General features: G+C 39.8%; 1 long non-coding RNA gene across 1 annotated transcript; it reads left to right on the forward strand.

Moving 5' to 3' along the window:
* Positions 1–12269: 12269 nt before the first annotated feature.
* LOC125762974 (uncharacterized) lies at positions 12270–23354 on the forward strand. Its single transcript, XR_007418287.1, has 3 exons — positions 12270–12967; positions 13987–14462; positions 21739–23354. It is a non-coding gene; the product is annotated as an uncharacterized LOC125762974 (long non-coding RNA).
* The last annotated feature ends 568 nt before the right edge of the window (positions 23355–23922 follow it).

A 23922-nucleotide genomic window follows, 5' to 3' on the forward strand; every position in this document is an offset into this window, starting at 1 on the left:
TGGTCGTTTATTTGTGTTTTACTAACTAAATTGAGGTACACAACAATAGACAAGTAAATGTGGAGAAACCAGAGATGTGTGAACGAAGAGCTTTGATTGTCGCAAGGTTGTGTCACTAGTTGAGTGATGAGATCGTAAACTTTTGCCTTATCCGTAGATCGGTAGCACACTGTGCTTGCGTGTATCTACTGGTAAAATAGACTAAACATGGTGCAGCCAGAATCGCATCGTTTAACGTAATAAAACGTATTTAGTTCGAGTTGTATTGTTACAACATTACACTTGGCCAGTGGCGGATCTAACGGTGGGCGAAGTAGACAACCGCAAGGCGTCTCATCCTTTCGAGGCCTCGAAAATCTGGTTTTGTGTTCTCACACGCTGTGATATTGTTTTGTGGTTAATCACGGAACCCAAATATATAGATAATATCTATTACTATTTATTTCAATACGACAATATTAACGCGACGCGAGCTCTGCATGATCGAACGCTACAAACCCGAATGGCCGGTGATCGAAAGGCCGTCCCGTGCCAACGTCCTTGCTAGAATCCAAAATGAGGGAAACATGGTTGGGACCACGAGCCTAGCACGTGGGATCGCTGGGATGACATCTCTTGTCATCTAAGGATGTCGCACGTCGTGAGAAGCCCAGATGACGATGTCGCGTGACACAAGACGTGTCCACAACATCTGGTTACTTAAAACATGCAACACAATGACAGAGTGTAAGAACACACTAGTAAAGGAGCCTCCACTAGCATTTCACGCAGCACCTCCAAGAAGAATGATTTGCTACTGCTCTCGATTTTCAAATCTGCCCCGTGCTGTTCATGCTCATGTGATTGAACTTACACGAACTTGCTTTTGTATCGTAGCAACCACCTCATTGAAAAACATTTCATGAAAACTCTGCTTGTATTTCGTGTCCATTTATACTCCTTGATTTTAAAGAAAGTTTTATATGACACTTAATTTCAACATCAATAAAAAAATCATTTAGGTTATCACAAAAGATGGAAAGGATTTTATTTTGGTTAATATAAACTAGATTTTTGAAGCTTAACTATTGCATTGAATGCATACCATAGTAAACGAACTGGACTTATAAAAAGGCTGTTTTAAGAAGAACATAGCGTCTAATACATGTTTAGCTAATAGCCCTATTTACATCTAGTATTGCTTAAAGTGAATGACTCAGATAAAATTAAGGAAAAAATATGTTGGTATTACTAAAGTAGGTGAAATAGAATAATATGAATTTAATATTTAAGAATAATATGAATAATATGAATTAATGAAGAAAATTAAAAACAAGAAATTAAATAAAAATAACAGGCACTATACTATATCACAAGGTTTTAGCGTTTTAGCAAGGATTTTGGCGTTTCAGGTTTTGATTCATTTCACGAAGTTCTTGTAGGATGAGGATTTGGTTTTCTGCTAATGTGTCCATTTTTGTCACCATCGATTTCAATAGTTCCGTCTGTTGTTCGGCTAATTCTCTGATGTCTATTGTTTTTCTGCGTTTTTGTTGTGGCTGGTTTTCTTCGTCGCTATCGGTTATCAAAATGCTGGACTGTTGATGTGGATCCAATGAGGAATTGTTATTGCTGGTACTGGTGTCAGAGATGGTTGCGGATGAAAAACTGTGTGTATTTGGGTCTTGTAGAAACTGGTTGCTATTGTGATCTATGCCGTATATGTTGCCTGCATGGCCCTCGTCATCGTCTTTAAAGCAAAGGAGGAGAGCAATTCTCTCCTCCAATGCGGTTAACGGCACTGCAGTCGAGGGGCCTGCTCCCGTTGCCGTGAGGTTTCTTTGAATCTTGGCCCATTTTTTCTTGGTGCTGTATTTCAAGTTTTTCCATACCTACGGGTTTGTATTACAAGCATTAAAATAGTTTCAAAGTAGTACATAGAACAATTTATTTTGCTTACCGTTGTCCATTCCTCTGCACTTTTAAAAGGCGGCCCAAACGTGTTTAATTCTAAAGCAAGCTGTTGCCAGAAGGATTTCTGGCTACCTTTAGCAAAACCCTTAGCAATATCTGGTCGCTCTTCCATCAGGTCGACCAGTTTACCGAACTGGTTTCTTGTTGTAATTGGTTTACGGTTCCTAAAAAAAAAAATATATCAATTTTCGAAAATATACACTTTACCTTAAACACGTTGACTGCCAAGCATTGTCTTGAATGAAAGTGATCTTCATATGATTTACATTTTGATACACGATTCGTATACCAAATTCACATACATTCTGATACTTTCTATCAAAAATTATTGCCAAGACAACCAACGTGTTAAAGAATAAATTAAAAAAAAAAACAAAATACTTTAACTTACATTTTGTCACTAGATCACAGAATTGACGTTGCAAGGATCACAGTTTTTGAGCGAATGAGTAAAATATGACGCTCTGATTTATTTTTTCATCTGGTCGGTTAGTTTACAGCGTCGGTTTGAGTTCTTGATTTCTTGGTTCAATTCAAGATCTGTTTTGCCGCCATTTTGAATTACATTTGGCGTTTGGACGCCCTTAAGGTGCATTATCTGCTCACCCACGCATTCGTGTTACCATGGTTACCCTTTCTTTGCGACCAAAGTCGATTAGACAGATTGGTTAGGTTTTTTTTATAACTCAATTCGATATTTTCTCTGTAATGTGAAATAAAAAACTAATTGAATGAAGAACATGGTGGCGCTGAATAGGATCAATCTGCTTTCCTTGTTTCGACGGTTCAATTCACAGAGATATAAATAACGAAGAATTTTTATTATTCTTCAAAGAGTGTTCCGCTTCTAATTTCATTACAAGACATGCCGTAAAAATTAATGCTTAAGAAATATTGTATAAAAGATGTTTAGAATGCATTTTTTACAATATTTTTCTATGAATTCATATTCATTGAAGAATTGTATTAAATTTATTTGAATTTATTTGATTAAAATTATTTCAAAACCTAATTAAATTAATAATTTGAAAATTAATAAAGACACCACTTTAAAAACAATGTCATGAAAAGGTCAAACTCAAATTTATTTTCCTCATATTTTGGTTCAGTAAAAAATACCTTATGTTGTTCTTAATGATACAACCCGGTACCTTTTTACTGCTCGATATCTGCTCGATTATCTGACAGATGCCGGCTTACAGCTTAAGCTTTCTAACTTAAACCGTGATCTGCCCCAATGTTGGTGGAAACTTGAAGTTTGCGACCAAAGTTAATGTTTTCGGTCAAAGTTGATGTTTTTGGTCAATGTTGGTGAAAACTTGAAGTTTGCGACCAAAGTTGATGTTTTCGGTCAAAGTTGTTGTGTTTGGTCAATGTTGGTGGAAACTTGAAGTTTGCCACCAAATTTGATGTTTTCGGTCAAAGTTGTTGTTTTTGGTCAATGTTGGTGGAAACTTGAAGTTTGCGTCCAAAGTTGATGTTTTCGGTCAAAGTTGATGTTTTTGGTCAAAGTTAGTAGAATCTTGAAGTTTACAACCAAAGTTGATGTTTTCGGTCAATGTTGGTGGAAACTTGAAGTTTGCGACCAAAGTTGATGTTTTCGGTCAAAGTTGTTGTTTTTGGTCAATGTTGGTGGAAACTTGAAGTTTACAACCAAAGTTGATGTTTTCGGTCAAACTTGATGTTTTTGGTCAATGTTGGTGGATACTTGAAGTTTACAACCAAAGTTGATGTTTTTGGTCACAGTTGATGTTTTTGGTCAAAGTTGGTAGAATCTTGAAGTTTACAACCAAAGTTGATGTTTTCGGTCAAAGTTGATGTTTTCGGTCAAAGTTGATGTTTTTGGTCAATGTTGGTGGAAACTTGAAGTTTGCGACCAAAGTTGATGTTTTCGGTCAAAGTTGATGTTTTTGGTAAAAGTTGATAAAATCTTGAAGTTTACAACCAAAGTTGATGTATTCGGTCAAAGATGATGTTTTTGGTCAAAGTTGATGTTTTCGGTCAAAGTTGGTGGAAACTTGAAGTTTGCGACAAATGTTGAAGTTTTCGGTCAAAGTTGATGTTTTTGGTCAATGTTGGTGGAAACTTGAAGTTTGCGACCAAAGTTGATGTTTTCGGTCAAAGTTGATGTTTTTGGTCAATGTTGGTGGAAACTTGAAGTTTGCAACCAAAGTTGATGTTTTCGGTCGAAGTTGATGTTTTTGGTCAATGTTGGTGGAATCTTGAAGTTTGCGACAAAAGTTGATGTTTTCGGTCAAAGTTGATGTTTTTGGTCAATGTTGGTAGAAACTTGAAGTTTAAGACCAAAGTTGATGTTTTCGGTCAAAGTTGATGTTTTTGGTCAAAGTTGGTAGAAACTTGAAGTTTGCGACCAAAGTTTATGTTTTTTGTCAAAGTTGATGTTTTTGGTCAATGTTGGTGGAAATTTGAAATTTACAACCAAAGTTGATGTTTTCGGTCAAAGTTGATGTTTTTGGTCAAAGTTGGTAGAATCTTGAAGTTTACAACCAAAGTTGATGTTTTCGGTCAAAGTTGATGTTTTTGGTCAAAGTTGGTAGAATCTTGAAGTTTACAACCAAAGTTGATGTTTTCGGTCGAAGTTGATGTTTTTGGTCAATGTTGGTGGAAACTTGAAGTTTGCGACCAAAGTTGATGTTTTCGGTCAAAGTTGATGTTTTTGGTCAAAGTTGGTGGAAACTAGAAGTTTGCGACCAAAGTTGATGTTTTCGGTCAAAGTTGTTGTTTTTGGTCAATGTTGGTGGAAACTTGAAGTTTGCCACCAAAGTTGAAGTTTTCGGTCAAAGTTGATGTTTTTGGTCAATGTTGGTGGAAACTTGAAGTTTGCGACCAAAGTTGATGTTTTCGGTCGAAGTTGATGTTTTTGGTCAATGTTGGTGGAAACTTGAAGTTTGCGACAAAAGTTGATGTTTTCGGTCAAAGTTGATGTTTTTGGTCAATGTTGGTAGAAACTTGAAGTTTAAGACCAAAGTTGATGTTTTCGGTCAAAGTTGATGTTTTTGGTCAATGTTGGTTGAAGCTTGAAGTTTACAACCAAAGTTGATGTTTTCGGTCGAAGTTGATGTTTTTGGTCAATGTTGGTGGAAACTTGAAGTTTGCGACAAAAGTTGATGTTTTCGGTCAAAGTTGATGTTTTTGGTCAATGTTGGTGGAAACTAGAAGTTTGCGACCAAAGTTGATGTTTTCGGTCAAAGTTGTTGTTTTTGGTCAAAGTTGGTAGAAACTGGAATTTTGCGACCAAAGTTTATGTTTTTTGTCAAAGTTGATGTTTTTGGTCAAAGTTGGTAGAAACTCGAAGTTTGCCACCAAATTTGATGTTTTCGGTCAAAGTTGATGTTTTTGGTCAATGTTGGTGGAAACTTGAAGATTACAACCAAAGTTGATGTTTTCGGTCAAAGTTGATGTTTTCGGTCAAAGTTGGTAGAATCTTGAAGTTTACAACCAAACTTGATGTTTTCGGTCAAAGTTGATGTTTTCGGTCAAAGTTGATGTTTTTGGTCAATGTTGGTGGAAACTAGAAGTTTGCGACCAAAGTTGATGTTTTCGGTCAAAGTTGTTGTTTTTGGTCAATGTTGGTGGAAACTTGAAGTTTGCGACCAAAGTTGATGTTTTCGGTCAAAGTTGATGTTTTTGGTCAATGTTTGTGGAAACTTCAAGTTTGCGACAAAAGTTGATGTTTTCGGTCAAAGTTGATGTTTTCGGTCAATGTTGGTGGAAACTTGAAGTTTGCGACCAAAGTTGATGTTTTCGGTCAAAATTGTTGTTGCAAACGCAACAGGGCAACAAATAACCCGACTAGGAGTTCGCGCTTTTTAATATTGTTCCTTTTATTACTTTTACAAATTGTTTTGAAGCAGAAGCAGAAAAATTAAAAAATTTAACGTCTTCCTCTGTCGGATGTTTTTTCGCTACCAAAGACGATTTGTCGTTCGCGCCCGCTCATCGCCTCGGTCATCGCCTTCGCCCGTCGGTCATCGACATAGCACTCATCTTCCTGAGTGCATACCGGCAGGCGCACTCGGGTTTGGTAAATCGGGCTCGTTTCACGCGCACGGCTGTCATTCTCCTGTCAATCGTCATCGACGTTGCTTTTGTCAACACTGGCCCCCAGTGTTTCAGCTTGTTGAAACACTTCCTCGTTGGTCGATGTCGATAGCTGCTACTTTAACAGCCGGTCGTTCGCATGTTTTTCCGGTTGCCAAACGCACATGTACTCGCCGAACTGCTCCGTCTTTGGATTGTATCGCGCGGATTATCCGACCTTTGGGCCAACAACCTCGTGGCAGATTTTCGTCGATGATCAGGACTACGTCTCCTTCTTTCAGTGGTTCACGTGGCTGGTACCACCTCGTCCTTCGGGTAAGGGTAGGAAGGTAGGCTGCTACCCATTTTCGCCAAAACATGTTGGCGTAGATTTGCGACGTTTTCCAATTGTTGCGTATCGTATCTGGTGAGTCGTCAAGTGTAACGAAGGGTTTTACTCCAGCCGACGACCCTAAAAGAAAGTGATTAGGTGTTATTGGGGCATCTTCCTCACTATCAACTGGCACATCCGTCAACGGACGAGCGTTCACGATGTGCTCGACTTCGATCAGCCAGCTGTTCAATATAGCGTCCGTCGGTTGCCTCGTAAACTCGATATTGCGTAGAGTTTGTTTTACCGTCCGAACTAGTCGCTCCCATGCCCCCCCGAAATGCGGTGCCGCTGGCGGATTGAAGCTCCATTTTGTGTCCGGTAAGCCCATCGTTTCGATCATCTCATTCACGTTTACCTCTTTTAGGGCCTCTCGAAGTTCACGACTTGCACCGACAAAATTAGTCCCTCTATCTGACAAGATTTCGACTGGCGTTCCGCGACGAGCGATGAAGTTTCGTATCGCTAGGATGCACGAACTGGTCGACAATGAGGGAACTGTTTCGATGTGTATCGCGCGCACCGTGAGGCAGGTAAACAATACTCCCCACCGCTTTTGTGTCTTGCGTCCATCTACTACGATGAATGGCCCAAAATAGTCGATTCCGGTGTAGCTAAACGGGCGTGAGAAGGGGGATAATCGAGAGACTGGTAGATCTCCCATCATGGGTTCGCATACGGCGGCTTTCCTCACTCTACAAAATTGGCAATTGGTTCTCACCCTATGACAGGCCATTCTTAAAGCAGGAACGTCATATTTTTGTCGTACCTCATTGATGACTGTCTGGTGATTTTGATGCCTGTACCGTCGGTGATAATCGTCCACGATAAGATCGGTGACTTTTCCAGCCTTCGGTAGGATGATGGGTCGTTTGGTATCGTGACCTACTTGACTGCATGCGTCGATTCTTCCCCTGACTCGTAACAATCCATCCGGGTCCATATACGGACTGCGTTTCACCAGAGGGCTGTTGCGAGGCAGTTTCTTTGAAGCGGTGATGGTGGTCTGGTCTGTGAGCAAGCGATATTCCTCAGGGTACGTGTTGCGCTGCACTTCTTTGATTATGATTCGTTCGGCTAGTTGCAGTTCTCGAGCTGTTAATGGTCCAGTTTGCCGGGCCAACGGTCGTCGACTGTTATGGAGAAAACGGCCTACATAACCAACCGATCTTAACAAACGCTTCCATCGGGAGAAACGTTCGAAATCGATTATTACACAGCTGGCAACGTGAGTGTTGACAATTTTTCGTTCCTCTTCAGTAGTTGATACCGGAACTGACTCGGTATTCCAGCTGTCTTCTGAGGAAGATAAGAACGCTGGTCCAGCAAACCACTGGCTTGCCGTTATGTGTGTGTTGAGCTTGGACCACTTAGTAGCTTCGTCGGCTACGTTGAAATGAGTTGATATCCAGTGCCACTCATTCACGTCGGTCTCTTCTAAGATTTCTCCTACTCGATGTGCCACGAAGGTACTGTATCTTCTATGGTCGGATCGCAGCCAGCAGATTACATCTTTTGAGTCGGTCCAGAACCACGTACTTCTAACCTCCTGACGATGGGCTTTCTTTACGGCATGTGCTAAGCGAGTGCCCAATACGGCGGCTTGAAGCTCTAATCTCGGGACTGACACGTACTTAAGAGGCGCCACTCTTGTTTTTCCACCGACGAGGGCGACCTCGATGTTTCCCTTTTGTTCGTAACGGAAGTAGGCGACTGCGGCGAATCCATCAATCCCTGCATCTACAAAAATATGAAGCTGTAGATTATTATTGTCGAGTTCGATTTGTCGCCGATAGCATCGTGGGATTGAAATGCCTTCGAGTTCCGGTAAACATTTAGACCAACTTCTCCACTTTTCATACTGAGCCGGTGGAATCGTTTGGTCCCAATCTATTCCTGCTCTCCAAACTTCTTGCAAGATTATTTTGAGGAAAAACAAGAAACCCGCAATTAGTCCTAACGGGTCGTATATCGACATAAGCAAGCTTAGTAGTTGACGCTTGGTGGGCACTGTCTTACTATCTAGGAAGGTATGTACCGATGCCGGGGTTTTGAAGCAAAAGGTATCACTTTGCGAGTCCCACCACATGCCTAGAACCTTATTTGGTGTTGAACTGGGCTCTAAAGTGAGGTCTTTTTGGTGTTGCGTACTGCTGTCGACAGCTTGGAGTACTTGCGTCGAGTTGGACATCCAATTATGGAGAGGGAATCCTCCTTGCGAGTGAATGAAGGTAACGTCTTGCGCCAATTTGATGGCCTCTTCCACATCTTCCACACTGGCCAACATATCATCGACGTAGTGGTCATTTGTTATGCATTTCGCTGCTTCGGGGTATTGTTCTCTGAATCGATTCGCGTTGACGTTCTTCACATATTGAGCACAGCTTGGCGAGCAGGATGCTCCGAATGTCATTCGCAGCATAATGTACTCATCCGGTTCGGCTTGCTCGTTACTCCATTTCCAAAGAAAACGTTGGCTTTGAAGGTCTTCGTCGTTGATACAGACCTTGTGATACATCTCAGAGATATCCGCTGCGATCGCTATTCTTCGTTCCCGAAAACGTTGCAGGACACTAGACAGAGGAGCGAGAAGGTCTGGCCCCGTGGAGAGTGCTGAGTTTAACGAATGTCCCCGAAACGTGGCAGCCGCGTCCCACACGATACGAACTTTATTTGGCTTGTTCGGATTGAACACAGGGAATATGGGTAGATACCATGCCCGTGGATGGTTCGAAAGCTTCTCTGCAGGGGTTAGCAGGCGGATGTAGCCCTTTGCTACATATTCCTTCATCTTTGTATTCATGACGTCTCTGAGTTTTTTGTCCCTATTCATCTTCCGCTCGAGGCATTCCATTCTTTTCAATGCTAGGGATCGGTTTTTTGGAAGAGCTGTGTCGTCATAGTGCCATAATAGCCCCGTAGTGTATCTACCCTCCGTTAGCTTTGTTTTCTTCCTTAGCAGTTCCAAGGCTCGTTCATCTTCTTTGGACCGGATGACCTCGTGGAATACACCCCGAGGTTCTTCTAAAGAAAAGCTGCCCTTTAAAGCATTATCGATTCTTACCTCGATATCACGGCAATCACAAAGCCGCGCTCGGTGCGATGATATGACTTCGGGTCTCCTTGGAATGTGTCTCTGTCCGTCGCATCGTCCGGATACCACCCACCCGAGGCGCGTTTTCGTGGCGACAGGTTCATCGATGTAGCCTTCTACGGTTTTAAGAGGACGGGTTAGATGGTAGTTATCCATACCTAATAAAATCCGTGGTGCAGCAGTTTCGAACGATGGTATTGGCAACTGGGACAGATGCTGATATTTTCCCCCAAACTGGTCCATATCAAGGCTCTGAGTAGGCAACCCTAAATTACGGACAGTGCGAATTGCTGGGACCTCAAACTGACGATCTTGTTCTCGAATGCCCGAAATGTTGATGCTGACCTCAATCGACTCCGGCTCGTCGCGGTGCTGGCCTCCGGTCCAGCTAAGGCAAAGAGGTTTCGGCTTACCGCTTATGCCGAGCTTCTTGGCTAGGGCGTGTTCCATCAGGCTCACCGACGATCCTTCATCTAACAGCGCGATCACGTTCACTTCTTGGCCAGGGGCTCGTAGCGTAACAGGAACGTATCGGAGTAACACCTCACGATGCGTGTCTGCAGAATGAGAATTATTCGTCTCGTACTTGGAACTCCGTTCTTCGTTGTGGTAGCTGTGGAGAAGTGTGTGGTGTTTTTTCGAGCATCCTACCTTTCCGCAGGATTGCTGTAGTCGGCACTGGCTTTGATGTCGTCGTAGGCAGCACTTACACACGTGATGCTCTGTGACGTACTTCCAGCGATTCTCTGCACTCATGCGCAGGAATGCATCACATTCAGTCAGACGGTTGCACTCTTCATCGCACGCACATTTTCTCGAACCACCTTGGCTCGATTCAGCTTGAGCTGGACTCGTCACCACAACCTTCTGTCGAGGCTGAGTCGTTGTTGGATTTTGCGAGTGAACGTTGACGTGTTTCAGGACCCGCTTTTCCTCGCGCAAAGTGGATCTAGGACTTACTCTTAACGCTCCGTTTCTCACCTTCGTCATCCATTGCGCAAAATGTGCCAGAGTGGTGCTCGGAAGGGTTTCGCAGTGCATACCCCAGTTCAGACGAAGTACCGCTGGGAGGCGAGCTACCAATTCCTCGAGCAGAGGGCCATCATACGTGTTTTCCACGCCACTTTTCCTGACTGTTGCACAGATTTCCTCTACTTCGAGCCCATATTCAACTAGAGTCTCTAGCTTCTCCATTTTAGGTAACGGTGCATGGCGGATTTTATCGAGAAGCGTGCCGATAACGAGCTCTGGTCGACCGTACATTGTTTTCAGCGTCTCGAGAACCTCAGGCAGGTTGTCTCCGTAGTAGAGACGGCGCTTCACGGCCTTCAACGCGTGGCCTTTCAACGCTTCTCGCAAGCGTTGCATATTTTCCCCATCACTATAGCCGCAAAGCCGGGTTGATTCCTCAAATGATGCGAAAAACATATCCCATTCATCGGGATCACCTGAAAAGATAGGTAGCTTACCACTTACTACCTTTCTTGCGGAGGCCTGGCTCCGCGTCAGCTCTCCTTCGTTGGTGAAGTGAGTGTGGTCGTACACGGTAGAACAAGGGTGCGGAAATCCATACGCCGCACGTGGTTCAACTCTGCTGCGGTTCGTCTCCATCTTTCGTTCCATGGCCGACAGTCTCTCCATTATGGTGACGATCGTACTAGACTGAATGGGCACCGGCTGAGACGCGCACTTGGAGCACTTCCATCCTCTTCCATGCGTGGTTTCGTCGTTTTCGATGCACGTTAGATGGATCTTCCGAGCACACTCATCACATTTCACCATCACACCCCTGCTGGATTGGTTGCACGCGTCGCACGTTTCGTCGATCGAACTGCTGCTCTGCGGGGCGTTACACTTTTCCATGCACGCCTTGATCTCTTCGAACAGCCGGCTGATCTCCTTCATCGTGGCTGGCTGGCTTCCAACCGCTGGGGACGCTGCTATACTTTCCTCGTTTGGGTTTGGTTTACAAACCCTGCACAGCCACTCGCGATTAAACACGGTTTCATCCTCGTTTACGCACCCGAGGTGAAACCAGTCGTTGCAAGCGTCGCACGCGACCATTTTATCGGTCGTAACAGCATTACAGATCGTGCAAGGCTGTTGGTTCTCCATCGTTGAAGTCTCCATTTTTGTCCGTTTTCACGAGCGTTCCGCGATTAGTAAATGTTCCGAATTTCCTCAGGAATCTTATAATCACTCGAATCGCGGTAACCAGCAACGCACACTACGCACAGAAAACGCGATTATAATTTCTTCCGACTTTCCTCAAGAATGAAATTGTCCGTACTTCTATCGTATGTGTGGCAAATAGCTTCCACTCGTAAGGACACAAGAAGGCTACCGAACTGGGTAAATTGAGTTAAATTTTTTAAAATGTTGCAAACGCAACAGGGCAACAAATAACCCGACTAGGAGTTCGCGCTTTTTAATATTGTTCCTTTTATTACTTTTACAAATTGTTTTGAAGCAGAAGCAGAAAAATTAAAAAATTTAACGTCTTCCTCTGTCGGATGTTTTTTCGCTACCAAAGACGATTTGTCGTTCGCGCCCGCTCATCGCCTCGGTCATCGCCTTCGCCCGTCGGTCATCGACATAGCACTCATCTTCCTGAGTGCATACCGGCAGGCGCACTCGGGTTTGGTAAATCGGGCTCGTTTCACGCGCACGGCTGTCATTCTCCTGTCAATCGTCATCGACGTTGCTTTTGTCAACAGTTGTTGTTTTTGGTCATTGTTGGTGGAAACTTGACGTTTGCCACCAAATTTGATGTTTTCGGTCAAAGTTGATGTTTTTGGTCAATGTTGGTAGAAACTTGAAGTTTACAAATAAACTTGATGTTTTCGGTCAAAGTTGATGTTTTTGGTCAAAGTTGGTAGAATCTTGAAGTTTACAACCAAAGTTGATGTTTTCGGTCAAAGTTGATGTTTTCGGTCAAAGTTGATGTTTTTGGTCAATGTTGGTGGAAACTTGAAGTTTGCGACAAAAGTTGATGTTTTCGGTCAAAGTTGATGTTTTTGGTCAATGTTGGTAGAAACTTGAAGTTTGCGACCAAAGTTGATGTTTTCGGTCAAAGTTGATGTTTTTGGTCAAAGTTGGTTGAAACTTGAAGTTTACAACCAAAGTTGATGTTTTCGGTCAAAGTTGATGTTTTTGGTCAATGTTGGTGGAAACTTGAAGTTTGCGACCAAAGTTGATGTTTTCGGTCAAAGTTGAGGTTTTTGGTCAATGTTGGTGGAAACTTGAAGTTTGCGACCAAAGTTGATGTTTTCGGTCAAAGTTGATGTTTTGGTCAAAGTTGGTTGAAACTTGAAGTTTACAACCAAAGTTGATGTTTTCGGTCAAAGTTGATGTTTTTGGTCAATGTTGGTGGAAACTTGAAGTTTGCGACCAAAGTTAATGTTTTCGGTCAAAGTTGATGTTTTTGGTCAATGTTGGTGGAAACTTGAAGTTTGCGACCAAAGTTGATGTTTTCGGTCAAAGTTGTTGTGTTTGGTCAATGTTGGTGGAAACTTGAAGTTTGCCACCAAATTTGATGTTTTCGGTCAAAGTTGATGTTTTTGTCAATGTTGGTAGAAACTTGAAGTTTACAACCAAAGTTGATGTTTTCGGTCAAAGTTGATGTTTTTGGTCAAAGTTGGTAGAATCTTGAAGTTTTCAACCAAAGTTAATGTTTTCGGTCAAAGTTGATGTTTTCGGTCAAAGTTGATGTTTTTGGTCAATGTTGGTGGAAACTTGAAGTTTACAACCAAAGTTGATGTTTTCGGTCAAAGTTGATGTTTTTGGTCAAAGTTGGCAGAATCTTGAAGTTCACAACCAAAGTTGATGTTTTCGGTCAAAGTTGGTGGAAACTTGAAGTTTGCGACAAAAGTTGATGTTTTCGGTCAAAGTTGATGTTTTTGGTCAATGTTGGTGGAAACTTGAAGTTTGCGACCAAAGTTGATGTTTTCGGTCAAAGTTGATGTTTTTGGTCAATGTTGGTAGAAACTTGAAGTTTGCGACCAAAGTTGATGTTTTCGGTCAAAGTTGATGTTTTTGGTCAATGTTGGGAGAAACTGGAAGTTTGCGACCAAAGTTGATGTTTTCGGTCAAAGTTGATGTTTTTGGTCAATGTTGGTGGAAACTTGAAGTTTGCCACCAAATTTGATTTTTTCGGTGAAAGTTGATGTTTTTGGTCAATGTTGGTGGAAACTTGAAGTATACAACCAAAGTTGATGTTTTCGGTCGAAGTTGATGTTTTTGGTCAATGTTGGTGGAAACTTGAAGTTTGCGACAAAAGTTGATGTTTTCGGTCAAAGTTGAGGTTTTTGGTCAAAGTTGGTAGAAACTGGAAGTTTGCGACCAAAGTTTATGTTTTCGGTCAAAGTTGATGTTTTTGGTCAATGTTGGTGGAAACTTGAAGTTTGCGATCAAAGTTGATGTTTTCGGTCAAAGTTGATGGTTTTGGTCAATGTTGGTGGAAACTTGAAGTTTGCGACCAAAGTTGATGTTTTCGGTCAAAGTTGAGGTTTTTGGTCAATGTTGGTAGAAACTTGAAGTTTGCCACCAAATTTGATGTTTTCGGTCAAAGTTGATGTTTTTGGTCAATGTTGGTGGAATCTTGAAGTTTACAACCAAAGTTGATGTTTTCGGTCAAAGTTGATGTTTTCGGTCAATGTTGGTGGAAACTTGAAGTTTGCGTCCAAAGTTGATGTTTTCGGTCAAAGTTGATGTTTTCGGTCAAAGTTGGTGGAAACTTGAAGTTTGCGACAAAAGTTGATGGTTTCGGTCAAAGTTGATGTTTTTGGTCAATGTTGGTGGAAACTTGAAGTTTGCGACCAAAGTTGATGTTTTCGGTCGAAGTTGATGTTTTTGGTCAATGTTGGTGGAAACTTGAAGTTTACAACTAAAGTTGATGTTTTCTGTCAAAGTCGATGTTTTTGGTCAATGTTGGTGGAAACTTGAAGTTTAAGACCAAAGTTGATGTTTTCGGTCAAAGTTGATGTTTTCGGTCAAACTTGATGTTTTTGGTCAATGTTGATGGAAACTTGAAGCTTACAACCAAAGTTGATGTTTTCGGTCAAACTTGATGTTTTTGGTCAATGTTGGTGGAAACTTGAAGTTTGCGACAAAAGTTGATGTTTTCGGTAAAAGTTGATGATTTTGGTCAATGTTGGTGGAAACTTGAAGTTTGCGACAAAAGTTGATGTTTTCGGTCAAAGTTGATGTTTTTGGCCAATGTTGGTGGAAACTTGAAGTTTACAACCAAAGTTGATGTTTTCGGTCAAAGTTGATGTTTTTGGTCAATGTTGGTGGAAACTTGAAGTTCACAACCAAAGTTGATGTTTTCGGTCAAAGTTGATGTTTTCGGTCAATGTTGGTGGAAACTTGAAGTTTGCCACCAAAGTTGAAGTTTTCGGTCAAAGTTGAGGTTTTTGGTCAATGTTGGTGGAAACTTGAAATTTGCGTCCAAAGTTGATGTTTTCGGTCAAAGTTGATGTTTTTGGTCAAAGTTGGTAGAATCTTGAAGTTTACAACCAAAGTTGATGTTTTCGGTCAAAGTTGATGTTTTCGGTCAATGTTGGTGGAAACTTGAAGTTTACAACCAAAGTTGATGTTTTCGGTCAAAGTTGATGTTTTTGGTCAAAGTTGGTGGAAACTTGAAGTTTGCGACAAAAGTTGACGGTTTCGGTCAAAGTTGATGTTTTTGGTCAATGTTGGTGGAAACTTGAAGTTTGCGACCAAAGTTGATGTTTTCGGTCGAAGTTGATGTTTTTGGTCAATGTTGGTGGAAACTTGAAGTTTACAACTAAAGTTGATGTTTTCTGTCAAAGTCGATGTTTTTGGTCAATGTTGGTGGAAACTTGAAGTTTGCGACCAAAGTTGATGTTTTCGGTCAAAGTTGATGTTTTCGGTCAAACTTGATGTTTTTGGTCAATGTTGGTGGAAACTTGAAGTTTACAACCAAAGTTGATGTTTTCGGTCAAACTTGATGTTTTTGGTCAATGTTGGTGGAAACTTGAAGTTTGCGACCAAAGTTGATGTTTTCGGTCAAAGTTGATGTTTTCGGTCAAAGTTGATGTTTTTGGTCAATGTTGGTGGAAACTTGAAGTTTGCGACCAAAGTAATGTTTTCGGTCGAAGTTGATGTTTTTGGTCAACGTTGGTGGAAACTTGAAGTTTGCGACAAAAGTTGATGTTTTCGGTCAAAGTTGATGTTTTTGGTCAATGTTGGTAGAAACTTGAAGTTTAAGACCAAAGTTGATGTTTTCGGTCAAAGTTGATGTTTTTGGTCAATGTTGGTGGAAACTTGAAGTTCACAACCAAAGTTGATGTTTTCGGTCAAAGTTGATGTTTTTGGTCTAAGTTGATAGAATCTTGAAGTTTACAACCAAAGTTGATGTTTTCGATCAAAGTTGATGTTTTTGGTCAATGTTGGTGGAAACTTGAAGTTTACAACCAAAGTTGATGTTTTCGGTCAAAGTTGATGTTTTTGGTAAAAGTTGATAAAATCTTGAAGTTTACAACCAAAGTTGATGTATTCGGTCAAAGATGATGTTTTCGGTCAAAGTTGATGTTTTCGGTCAAAGTTGGTGGAAACTTGAAGTTTGCGACCAAAGTTGATGTTTTCGGTCAAAGTTGATGTTTTTGGTCAATGTTGGTGGCAACTTGAAGTTTGCGACCAAAGTTGATGTTTTCGGTCAAAGTTGATGTTTTTGGTCAATGTTGTTGGAAACTTGAAGTATGCGACCAAAGTTGATGTTTTCGGTCAAAGTTGATGTTTTTGGTCAATGTTGGTGGAAACTTGAAGTTTGCGATAAAAGTTGATGTTTTCGGTCAAAGTTGATGTTTTTGGTCAATGTTGGTAGAAACTTGAAGTTTGCGACCAAAGTTAATGTTTTCGGTCAAAGTTGATGCTTTTGGTCAAAGTTGGTGGAAACTTGAAGTTTGCCACCAAATTTGATGTTTTCGGTCAAAGTTGATGTTTTTGGTCAATGTTGGTGGAAACTTGAAGTATACAACCAAAGTTGATGCTTTCGGTCAAAGTTGATGTTTTTGGTCATAGTTGGTAGAATCTTGAAGTTTACAACCAAAGTTGATGTTTTTGGTCAAAGTTGATGTTTTCGGTCAAAGTTGATGTTTTTGGTCAATGTTGGTGGAAACTTGAAGTTTGCGTCCAAAGTTGATGTTTTCGGTCAAAGTTGATGTTTTTGGTCAAAGTTGGTAGAATCTTGAAGTTTACAACCAAAGTTGATGTTTTCGGTCTATGTTGGTGGAAACTTGAAGTTTGCGACCAAAGTTGATGTTTTCGGTCAAACTTGATGTTTTTGGTCAATGTTGGTGGAAACTTGAAGTTTACAACCAAAGTTGATGTTTTCGGTCATAGTTGATGTTTTTGTTAAAAGTTGATAAAATCTTGAAGTTTGCGACCAAAGTTGATGTATTCGGTCAAAGATGATGTTTATGGTCAAAGTTGATGTTTTCGGTCAAAGTTGGTGGAAACTTGAAGTTTGCGACAAATGTTGAAGTTTTCAGTCAAAGTTGATGTTTTTGGTCAATGTTGGTGGAAACTTGAAGTTTGCGACCAAAGTTGATGTTTTCGGTCAAAGTTGATGTTTTTGGTCAATGTTGGTGGAAACTTGAAGTTTGCGACCAAAGTTGATGTTTTCGGTCAAAGTTGATGTTTTTGGTCAATGTTGGTAGAAGCTTGAAGTTTAAGACCAAAGTTGATGTTTTCGGTCAAAGTTGATGTTTTTGGTCAATGTTGGTTGAAGCTTGAAGTTTACAACCAAACTTGATGTTTTCGGTCAAAGTTGAGGTTTTTGGTCAAAGTTGGTAGAAACTGGAAGTTTGCGACCAAAGTTTATGTTTTTTGTCAAAGTTGATGTTTTTGGTCAAAGTTGATGTTTTTGGTCAATGTTGGTGGAAACTTGAAGTTTACAACCAAAGTTGATGTTTTCGGTCAAAGTTGATGTTTTTGGTAAAAGTTGATAAAATCTTGAAGTTCACAACCAAAGTTGATGTATTCGGTCAAAGATGATGTTTTCGGTCAAAGTTGATGTTTTCGGTCAAAGTTGGTGGAAACTTGAAGTTTGCGACCAAAGTTGATGTTTTCGGTCAAAGTTGATGTTTTTGGTCAATGTTGGTGGAAACTTGAAGTTTGCTACCAAAGTTGATGTTTTCGGTCAAAGTTGTTGGTTTTGGTCAATGTTGGTGGAAACTTGAAGTTTGCGACCAAAGTTGATGTTTTCGGTCAAAGTTGATGTTTTTGGTCAAAAATGGTAGAATCTTGAAGTTTACAACCAAAGTTGATGTTTTCGGTCAAAGTTGATGTTTTCGGTCAAAGTTGATGTTTTCGGTCAAAGTTGATGTTTTTGGTCAATGTTGGTGGAAACTTGAAGTTTGCGACCAAAGTTGAAGTTTTCGGTCAAAGTTGTTGTTTTTGGTCAATGTTGGTGGAAACTTGAAGTTTGCCACCAAATTTGATGTTTTCGGTCAAAGTTGATGTTTTTGGTCAATGTTGGTGGAAACTTGAAGTTTGCGACCAAAGTTGATGTTTTCGGTCAAAGTTGATGTTTTCGGTCAAAGTTGATGTTTTTGGTCAATGTTGGTGGAAACTTGAAGTTTACAACCAAAGTTGATGTTTTCGGTCAAACTTGATGTTTTTGGTCAATGTTGGTGGAAACTTGAAGTTTGCGACCAAAGTTGATGTTTTCGGTCAAAGTTGATGTTTTCGGTCAAAGTTGATGTTTTTGGTCAATGTTGGTGGAAACTTGAAGTTTGCGACCAAAGTAATGTTTTCGGTCGAAGTTGATGTTTTTGGTCAACGTTTGTGGAAACTTGAAGTTTGCGACAAAAGTTGATGTTTTCGGTCAAAGTTGATGTTTTTGGTCAATGTTGGTAGAAACTTGAAGTTTAAGACCAAAGTTGATGTTTTCGGTCAAAGTTGATGTTTTTGGTCAATGTTGGTGGAAACTTGAAGTTCACAACCAAAGTTGATGTTTTCGGTCAAAGTTGATGATTTTGGTCTAAGTTGATAGAATCTTGAAGTTTACAACCAAAGTTGATGTTTTCGATCAAAGTTGATGTTTTTGGTCAATGTTGGTGGAAACTTGAAGTTTACAACCAAAGTTGATGTTTTCGGTCAAAGTTGATGTTTTTGGTAAAAGTTGATAAAATCTTGAAGTTTACAACCAAAGTTGATGTATTCGGTCAAAGATGATGTTTTCGGTCAAAGTTGATGTTTTCGGTCAAAGTTGGTGGAAACTTGAAGTTTGCGACCAAAGTTGATGTTTTCGGTCAAAGTTGATGTTTTTGGTCAATGTTGGTGGCAACTTGAAGTTTGCGACCAAAGTTGATGTTTTCGGTCAAAGTTGATGTTTTTGGTCAATGTTGTTGGAAACTTGAAGTATGCGACCAAAGTTGATGTTTTCGGTCAAAGTTGATGTTTTTGGTCAATGTTGGTGGAAACTTGAAGTTTGCGATAAAAGTTGATGTTTTCGGTCAAAGTTGATGTTTTTGGTCAATGTTGGTAGAAACTTGAAGTTTGCGACCAAAGTTAATGTTTTCGGTCAAAGTTGATGTTTTTGGTCAAAGTTGGTGGAAACTTGAAGTTTGCCACCAAATTTGATGTTTTCGGTCAAAGTTGATGTTTTTGGTCAATGTTGGTGGAAACTTGAAGTATACAACCAAAGTTGATGCTTTCGGTCAAAGTTGATGTTTTTGGTCATAGTTGGTAGAATCTTGAAGTTTACAACCAAAGTTGATGTTTTCGGTCAAAGTTGATGTTTTTGGTAAAAGTTGATAAAATCTTGAAGTTTGCGACCAAAGTTGATGTATTCGGTCAAAGATGATGTTTATGGTCAAAGTTGATGTTTTCGGTCAAAGTTGGTGGAAACTTGAAGTTTGCGACAAATGTTGAAGTTTTCAGTCAAAGTTGATGTTTTTGGTCAATGTTGGTGGAAACTTGAAGTTTGCGACCAAAGTTGATGTTTTCGGTCAAAGTTGATGTTTTTGGTCAATGTTGGTGGAAACTTGAAGTTTGCGACCAAAGTTGATGTTTTCGGTCAAAGTTGATGTTTTTGGTCAATGTTGGTAGAAGCTTGAAGTTTAAGACCAAAGTTGATGTTTTCGGTCAAAGTTGATGTTTTTGGTCAATGTTGGTTGAAGCTTGAAGTTTACAACCAAACTTGATGTTTTCGGTCAAAGTTGAGGTTTTTGGTCAAAGTTGGTAGAAACTGGAAGTTTGCGACCAAAGTTTATGTTTTTTGTCAAAGTTGATGTTTTTGATCAAAGTTGATGTTTTTGGTCAATGTTGGTGGAAACTTGAAGTTTACAACCAAAGTTCATGTTTTCGGTCAAAGTTGATGTTTTTGGTAAAAGTTGATAAAATCTTGAAGTTTACAACCAAAGTTGATGTATTCGGTCAAAGATGATGTTTTCGGTCAAAGTTGATGTTTTCGGTCAAAGTTGGTGGAAACTTGAAGTTTGCGACCAAAGTTGATGTTTTCGGTCAAAGTTGATGTTTTTGGTCAATGTTGGTGGAAACTTGAAGTTTGCGACCAAAGTTGATGTTTTCGGTCAAAGTTGTTGGTTTTGGTCAATGTTGGTGGAAACTTGAAGTTTGCGACCAAAGTTGATGTTTTCGGTCAAAGTTGATGTTTTTGGTCAAAAATGGTAGAATCTTGAAGTTTACAACCAAAGTTGATGTTTTCGGTCAAAGTTGATGTTTTCGGTCAAAGTTGATGTTTTCGGTCAAAGTTGATGTTTTTGGTCAATGTTGGTGGAAACTTGAAGTTTACAACCAAAGTTGATGTTTTCGGTCAAAGTGGATGTTTTTGGTCAATGTTGGTGGAAACTTGAAGTTTGCGACCAAAGTTGATGATTTCGGTCAAAGTTGATGTTTTCGGTCAATGTTGGTGGAAACTTGAAGTTTGCGACCAAAGTTGAAGTTTTCGGTCAAAGTTGTTGTTTTTGGTCAATGTTGGTGGAAACTTGAAGTTTGCCACCAAATTTGATGTTTTCGGTCAAAGTTGATGTTTTTGGTCAATGTTGGTGGAAACTTGAAGTTTACAACCAAAGTTGATGTTTTCGGTCAAAGTTGATGTTTTTGGTCAAAGTTGGTAGAATCTTGAAGTTTACAACCAAAGTTGATGTTTTCGGTCAAAGTTGATGTTTTTGGTCAATGTTGGTGGAAACTTGAAGTTTGCGACCAAAGTTGATGTTTTCGGTCAAAGTTGATGTTTTTGGTCAATGTTGGTGGAAACTTGAAGTTTGCGACCAAAGTTGATGTTTTCGGTCGAAGTTGATGTTTTTGGTCAATGTTGGTGGAAACTTGAAGTTTGCGACCAAAGTTAATGTTTTCGGTCAAAGTTGATGTTTTTGGTCAACGTTTGTGGAAACTTGAAGTTTGCGACCAAAGTTGATGTTTTCGGTCAAAGTTGTTGTGTTTGGTCAATGTTGGTGGAAACTTGAAGTTTGCCACCAAATTTGATGTTTTCGGTCAAAGTTGATGTTTTTGGTCAATGTTGGTGGAAACTTGAAGTTTACAACCAAAGTTGATGCTTTCGGTCAAAGTTGATGTTTTTGGTCAAAGTTGGTAGAATCTTGAAGTTTACAACCAAAGTTGATGTTTTCGGTCAAAGTTGATGTTTTCGGTCAAAGTTGATGTTTTTGGTCAATGTTGGTGGAAACTTGAAGTTTGCGTCCAAAGTTGATGTTTTCGGTCAAAGTTGATGTTTTTGGTCAAAGTTGGTAGAATCTTGAAGTTTACAACCAAAGTTGATGTTTTCGGTCTATGTTGGTGGAAACTTGAAGTTTGCGACCAAAGTTGATGTTTTCGGTCAAAGTTGATGTTTTTGGTCAATGTTGGTGGAAACTTGAAGTTTACAACCAAAGTTGATGTTTTCGGTCAAAGTTGATGTTTTTGGTAAAAGTTGATAAAATCTTGAAGTTTGCGACCAAAGTTGATGTATTCGGTCAAAGATGATGTTTATGGTCAAAGTTGATGTTTTTGGTCAATGTTGGTGGAAACTTGAAGTTTGCGACCAAAGTTGATGTTTTCGGTCAAAGTTGATGTTTTTGGTCAATGTTGGTGGAAACTTGAAGTTTGCGACCAAAGTTGATGTTTTCGGTCAAAGTTGATGTTTTTGGTCAATGTTGGTAGAAACTTGAAGTTTAAGACCAAAGTTGATGTTTTCGGTCAAAGTTGATGTTTTTGGTCAATGTTGGTGGAAACTTGAAGTTTACAACCAAAGTTGATGTTTTCGGTCAAAGTTGAGGTTTTTGGTCAAAGTTGGTAGAAACTGGAAGTTTGCGACCAAAGTTTATGTTTTTTGTCAAAGTTGATGTTTTTGGTCAAAGTTGATGTTTTTGGTCAATGTTGGTGGAAACTTGAAGTTTACAACCAAAGTTGATGTTTTCGGTCAAAGTTGATGTTTTTGGTAAAAGTTGATAAAATCTTGAAGTTTACAACCAAAGTTGATGTATTCGGTCAAAGTTGATGTTTTCGGTCAAAGTTGATGTTTTCGGTCAAAGTTGGTGGAAACTTGAAATTTGCGACCAAAGTTGATGTTTTCGGTCAAAGTTGATGTTTTTGGTCAATGTTGGTGGAAACTTGAAGTTTGCGACCAAAGTTGATGTTTTCGGTCAAAGTTGTTGGTTTCGGTCAATGTTGGTGGAAACCTGAAGTTTGCGACCAAAGTTGATGTTTTCGGTCAAAGTTGATGTTTTTGGTCAATGTTGGTGGAAACTTGAAGTTTACAACCAAAGTTGATGTTTTCGGTCAAAGTTGATGTTTTTGGTCAAAGATGGTGGAAACTTGAAGTTTGCGACCAAAGTTGATGTTTTCGGTCAAAGTTGATGTTTTTGGTCAAAGTTGGTAGAATCTTGAAGTTTACAACCAAAGTTGATGTTTTCGGTCAAAGTTGATGTTTTCGGTCAAAGTTGATGTTTTCGGTCAAAGTTGATGTTTTCGGTCAAAGTTGATGTTTTCGGTCAAAGTTGATGTTTTTGGTCAATGTTGGTGGAAACTTGAAGTTTACAACCAAAGTTGATGTTTTCGGTCAATGTGGCTGTTTTTGGTCAATGCTGGTGGAAACTTGAAGTTTGCGACCAAAGTTGATGTATTCGGTCAAAGTTGATGTTTTTGGTCAATGTTGGTGGAAACTTGAAGTTTACAACCAAAGTTGATGTTTTCGGTCAAAGTTGATGTTTTTGGTCAATGTTGGTGGAAACTTGAAGTTTGCGACCAAAGTTGATGTTTTCGGTCAAAGTTGATGTTTTTGGTCAATGTTGGTGGAAACTTGAAGTTTGCGACCAAAGTTGATGTTTTCGGTCAAAGTTGATGTTTTTGGTCAATGTTGGTGGAAACTTGAAGTTTACAACCAAAGTTGAAGTTTTCGGTCAAAGTTGTTGTTTTTGGTCAATGTTGGTGCAAACTTGAAGTTTGCGACCAAATTTGATGTTTTCGGTCAAAGTTGATGTTTTTGGTCAATGTTGGTGGAAACTTGAAGTTTACAACCAAAGTTGCTGTTTTCGGTCAAAGTTGATGTTTTTGGTCAATGTTGGTGGAAACTTGAAGTTTGCGACCAAAGTTGATGTTTTCGGTCAAAGTTGATGTTTTTGGTCAATGGGGCACATCACGGTTTAAGTTAGAAAGCTTAAGCTGTAAGCCGGCATCTGTCAGATAATCAAGCAGATATCGAGCAGTGAAAAGGTACCGGGTTGTATCATTAAGAACAACATAATGTATTTTTTACTGAACCAAAATATGACGAAATTAAATTTGAGTTTGAAATTTGGATCTGAATGGTAAACGCAACGGTATTAATCAAAGTTAAGTACTGCTTGATGCACAAAAGGTTAGGTTGGATGCTGCTGTTGTATGATAAAGAATGAGAACACCTCTGAAATATGCTAAGTCTCTCTAAAACATTCAAACAACAACAACAACCTCTGAAATATACGTAGCAGAAAACAGTAGCATACAGTAGCGCAAAGGTTCGTAGTTTGAAAGCACAGTTTATATCATGTGTCGTTTAATACCGTTTTAATACATTTAATACCGTTGCGTTTACCAATCAGATCCATATTTCAAATCCTATTCTTACCAAACCCCCGTCGCAAGGAATGACTATCCGGCTACGTGGTAAAAAAGTCAATATGGCCAGGCCGTTCTAACGAAAAAAAAAATAATTTAAATTAATAAATTTTAACAACACATTACATGTTGAAACGTGTTAAATTTATGTGCATTTATGGATATTTGTTGATTTGTTTACATTTTCAGCATATGGGTAACATGGCCTTACCCTGTTTTTAACTGCTTGCAAATTGGTTTGTTTACATATTTGTCGAACAGCTGATCGAGCTAATCGAGCAGTTTTCATTAGGAAAACTTTCTAATCCATATTTCCTAGGCTGAACTTGGCTGTCGATTTGTATGGGGAACTGACAGCGGATAA

Source organism: Anopheles funestus, chromosome 2RL, assembly GCF_943734845.2.
Source record: "Anopheles funestus chromosome 2RL, idAnoFuneDA-416_04, whole genome shotgun sequence".
NCBI classification, from domain to species: domain Eukaryota; kingdom Metazoa; phylum Arthropoda; class Insecta; order Diptera; family Culicidae; genus Anopheles; species Anopheles funestus.